A 5,892-nucleotide genomic window follows, 5' to 3' on the forward strand; every position below is an offset into this window, starting at 1 on the left:
CAACATATATGGATATTGTCATATGATTTCCCATGCTCAAGTAATAATCTATTCACAATGCAAAGTATGAATCAGAAACTTTATTGAGAACTAACAAACTATAATCTCAGTCATTGAGGCAATTGCAATTTATCGTAACATCAGTAAGAGTCTATGTCAGAGCTTTCTAGCAAGTCCACACACTCAACTATCATTTAGTCTTTCATAATTGCTAACACTCACGCAATACTTGTGGTTACGGAGTTTTAATCGGACACAGAGAAAGATAGGGGCTTATAGTTTTGCCTCCCAACCTTTTACCTCAAGGGTATTGTCAACAATAATAGTTCATGCTCACTTACATCCAATTAGATATATATATATATATATATATATATATATATATATATATATATATCAAGATCTGTCCAACATACTGTGCTTGCCAAAGGATAAAATGTGAAAAGGAAAGGTGAAGATCACCATGACTCTTGCATAAGGTAGAAGATAATAAAAGATAGGCCCTTCGCAGAGGGAAGCAGAGGTTGCCATGCGCTTTCAGGGTTGGATGCACAAAATCTTAATGCGAAAGAACATCACTTTATATTGCCACTTGTGATATGAACCTTTATTATGCAGTCCGTCGCTTTTATTTCTTCCACATCACAAGATCGTATAAAGCTTATTTCCTCCACACCAATCAATCATACATATTTAGAGAGCAATTTTTATTGCTTGCACCGATGACAACTTACTTGAAGGATCTTACTCAATCCATAGGTAGATATGGTGGACTCTCATGGCAAAACTGGGTTTAAGGGTATTTGGAAGCACAAGTAGTATCTCTACTTGGTGCAAATAATTTGGCTAGCATGAGGGGGAAAGGCAAGCTCAACATGTTGGATGATCCATGACAATATACTTTATTTCAGATATAAGAAAACATAACCCATTATGTTGTCTTCCTTGTCCAATATCAACTCTTTCGCATGTCATATTTTAATGAGTGCTCCCAATCATAAAAGATGTCCAAGATAGTATATTTATATATGAAACCTATCTTTCTTTATTACTTCCTATTAATTGCAACGACGACCAAAGCTATGTTTGCCAACTCTCAACAACTTTTAATCATCACACTCTTTCTATGTGAAGTCATTACTCTCCATAAGATCAATATGATCTCTTTTTTTCTTTTTTTTCTTTTCTCTTTTCTTTATTCACTCAAGATCATAGCAAGATAATCAAGCCCTTGACTCAACACTAATCTTTATTATATAGCTCACGAACTCGATTACATAGAGGGATCATAAAGCAAAACTCAAAACTAAATCATACTAAAACTTTATTCTATTAGATCAAGATACTACTAATATTAAAAAGGATCGAACTAAGAAAAACGGTAAAGGTAGGAGATGTGGTGGTGATACGATACCGGGGCACCTCCCCCAAGCTTGGCGGTTGCCAAGGGGAGTGCCCATACCCATATGATTATGTTTCCTTCTTCGGAGGTGTCGGTGTGATATTCTTGGTGATGATACTCCTCAGGATACGATTCTCTTCTTCGAGCTTATTGAGCTGCTGCTTGAGATCCATTATCTCCTTACGAAGTTTTCCTATAACGGCCAAAGCTCCTTGCACCTAAGGGTGTTGCATAGCTGCGGGAGAACAAGTAACGCTCTTCTTCATATTTTCATAAGAAAGAAATCTAACATTGGAAGGGATAACCGAGTTTGGAATAGCCGAGCTCTGTAGTTCCCCCATTGTGAATCCAGCTCGGAAGCGAGAAGTGACTTCTTGATCCTCCTCCATGGCGTCTATCCTCTTCAAATCAGCCTCCATCTCTTCCTCTGTTGCTGGCCCAAAGTGGTCAGCATCGCTGTTTGTCCTTGATCTCGATGCCGGATGAGACACCCGGCTTTCCCCGACTGACTCTTGAGAAGACATCTTGCTCCAAATATGCTATAGCAACAGCTCAACAAAAATAGAGGATATTTGCATGATATGGGAGTCAAAACCTTTGGGAGATTATATAATGAATTTTTATCGACCAAAATACGTATCGTGCAAGAAATCAGAGTCCGGAGAGCGCACGAGGTGCCCACGAGGCAGGGGGCGCGCCCAGGGGGTAGGGCGCGCCCTCCACCCTCGTGGAGCCCTCGTGTCCTTCCCGGACTGCTTCTTATTTTTCTATTTTTCTAAATATTCCAAAACGGAGAAAAATTGCCATTATAACTGTTTTGGAGTCGGTTTACTTACCGTACCACATACGTATTCCTTTTTGGAGTCTGAAACGTTCCGGAAAGTGTCCCTTATGTATTCCTCCGGGGTTACGGTTTCAATAACATTGGTTTCAACATTTATGGGATTACCTGAGATATAATGTTTAATTCTTTGACCGTTTACCACCTTCGGATTTGTGCCTTCGAAGTTGTTGATTTTTATGGCACCGAAACGATAGACCTCTTCGATAACATAAGGACCTTCCCATTTAGAGAGAAGTTTTCCTGCAAAAAATCTTAAACGAGAGTTGTATAGCAATACATAATCACCTACATGAAACTCGCGCTTTTGTATTCTTTTGTCATGCCATCTTTTAACCTTTTCATTAAACAACTTGGCATTCTCATAGGCTTGGGCTCTCCATTCATCAAGTGAGCTAATGTAAAATAACGTCTTCTCACCGGCAAGTTTGAAATCATAGTTGAGCTCTTTAATAGCCCAATAAGCCTTATGTTCTAGTTCGAGAGGCAAGTGACATGCTTTACCATAAACCATTTTATACGGAGACATACCCATAGGATTTTTATATGCAGTTCTATAGGCCCATAATGCATCATCAAGTTTCTTGGACCAATTCTTTCTAGATCTATTAACAGTCTTTTGTAGAATTAATTTGAGCTCTCTATTACTCAATTCTACTTGACCACTAGACTGTGGGTGATAAGGAGATGCAATTCTATGGTTAACATCATACTTAGCAAGCATTTTACGGAAAGCACCATGAATAAAATGTGAACCACCATCAGTCATTAAATATCTAGGGACTCCAAACCTCGGAAAAATAACTTCTTTAAGCATCTTAATAGAAGTGTTATGATCAGCACTAATCTAGTTGGAATAGCTTCTACCCACTTAGTAACGTAATCAACAGCAACTAAAATATGTGTATATCCATTATAGGCAGGAAAAGGTACCATATAATCAAAGCCCCAAACATCAAATGGTTCAATAACAAGTGAATAATTCATAGGCATTTCTTGACGTCTACTAATATTACCAATTCTTTGACATTCATCACAAGATAAGACAAACTTACGGGCATCCTTGAAGAGAGTAGGCCAATAAAAACCGGATTGCAATACCTTATGTGCAGTTCTATCTCCAGCGTGGTGTCCTCCATAAGACTCGGAGTGACACTTGCGTAGGATCTGTTCCTGTTCATGCTCAGGTACACAACGTCTAATAACACCATCTACTCCTTCTTTATAAAGATGTGGGTCATCCCAAAAGCAATGTCTCAAATCAAAGAAAAACTTTTTCTTTTGCTGGTATGTGAAACTAGGTGGTATAAATTTAGCAACAATGTAATTAGCATAATCAGCATACCATGGAGCAGTACGAGAAGCATTTATGACATTTAATTGTTCATCAGGAAAGCTATCATCAATAGGTAGTGGGTCATCAAGAACATTTTCTAACCTAGACAAGTTGTCTGCAATGGGGTTCTCAGCTCCCTTTCTATCAACAATATGTAAATCAAATTCTTGTAGCAGGAGAACCCATCTAATAAGTATAGGTTTAGCATCTTTCTTTTCCATAAGATATTTAATAGCAGCATGATCCATGTGAATAGTTACTTTAGAGTCAACAATATAAGGTCTGAACTTATCACAAGCAAATACAACTGCTAAGAATTCTTTTTCAGTAGTAGCATAATTTCTCTGAGCATTGTCTAGAGTTTTACTAGCATATTGGATAACATTTAATTTCTTATCAACTCTTTGCCCTAGGACAGCACCTACAGCATAATCACTAGCATCACACATAATTTCAAAGGGTAAATTCCAATCAGGTGGCTGAACAATAGGTGCAGAAATCAATGCTTTCTTAAGTATTTCAAATGCTTCTACACAATCATCATCAAAGACAAATGGTATATCTTTTTGGAATAGATTAGTTAGAGGCCAAGAAATTTTTGAGAAGTCCTTAATGAACCTCCTATAAAAACCGGCATGACCAAGGAAACTTCTTATACCTTTGATGTCCTTGGGACATGGCATCTTCTCAATAGCATCAACTTTAGCTTTATCAACTTCAATACCTCTTTCAGAAACTTTATGCCCCAAGACAATACCTTCATTAACCATAAAGTGGCACTTTTCCCAATTCAAGACAAGATTAGTTTCTTCACATCTCTGCAAAACTCGATCAAGGTTGCTCAAGCAATCATCAAAAGAGGATCCATAAATGGAGAAATCGTCCATAAAAACCTCACAAATCTTTTCACAAAAGTCAGAGAATATAGCCATCATGCATCTTTGAAAGGTAGCAGGTGCATTACATAAGCTAAAAGGCATATGTCTATAAGCAAAAGTACCGAAAGGACAAGTGAAAGTAGTCTTAGATTGATCATCAGCTGACACGGGTATTTGAGAGAAACCAGAATAACCATCTAGAAAGCAAAAATGTGTATGTTTGGATAATCTTTCTAGCATTTGATCGATAAAAGGTAAGGGGTAATGATCCTTTTTAGTAGCTTTATTTAATTTGTGGAAATCAATTACCATCCTATAACCTGTAATAATTCTTTGCGGAATCAATTCATCTTTATCATTAGGAACGACAGTAATACCTCCCTTTTTAGGGACACAATGGACAGGACTTACCCACTGACTATCAGCAACGGGATAAATTATACCTGCCTCAAGGAGCTTTAGTGTTTCCTTTCTTACCACTTCTTTCATCTTAGGATTCAACCGTCGTTGGTGATCACGAACCGGTTTGGCATCTTTCTCTAAATTTATTTTGTGTTGGCATAGAGTGGGACTTATTCCCTTAAGTTCATCAAGAGTATATCCAATGGCAACGCGGTGCTTCTTCAGAGTTTTCAATAATTTCTCTTCTTCATGCTCTGAAAGGTTAGCACTAATAATAACATGATATATCTTTTTCTCATCTAGATAAGCATATTTAAGAGTATCAGGCAATGGTTTAAGCTCAAACACGGGATCACCCTTGGGTGGAGGAGGATCCCCTAGGATTTCAAGAGGCAAATTGTGTTTCAAGATGGGTTCCTATTTAAAGAATACTTCATCTATTTCCCTTCTTTCATTCATAAACATATCATTTTCATGGTCTAGCAAATATTGTTCTAAAGGATCACTAGGAGGCACGGCAATAGAAGCAAGACCAATAATTTCATCTTTACTAGGCAATTCCTCTTCACGGTGTTGTCTACGAAATTTAGAGAAATTAAACTCATGAGACATATCACCTAGACCAATAGTAACAACATCCTTTTCGCAGTCTATCTTAGCATTAACAGTGTTTAAGAAGGGTCTACCAAATATAATGGGACAAAAGCTATCTTGTGGGGAACCAAGAACAAGAAAATCAGCTGGATATTTAGTTTTCCCACACAAGACTTCAGCATCTCTAACAATTCCAATGGGTGATATGGTATCTCTATTGGCAAGCTTAATGGCAACATCAATATCTTCTATCTCAGCAGGTGCAATATCATGCATAATTTCTTTGTATAAGTCATGAGGTATAGCACTAGCACTAGCACCCATGTCACATAAGCCATGATAACAATGATCTCCTATTTTAACAGAAATAACAGGCATGCCTACCACAGGTCTATGTTTATCTTTAGCACCAGGTTTGGCAATTCTAGCAGTATCATTA

This window comes from Triticum aestivum, chromosome 6D (genome assembly GCF_018294505.1).
Source record: "Triticum aestivum cultivar Chinese Spring chromosome 6D, IWGSC CS RefSeq v2.1, whole genome shotgun sequence".
In the NCBI taxonomy this organism is placed as follows: domain Eukaryota; kingdom Viridiplantae; phylum Streptophyta; class Magnoliopsida; order Poales; family Poaceae; genus Triticum; species Triticum aestivum.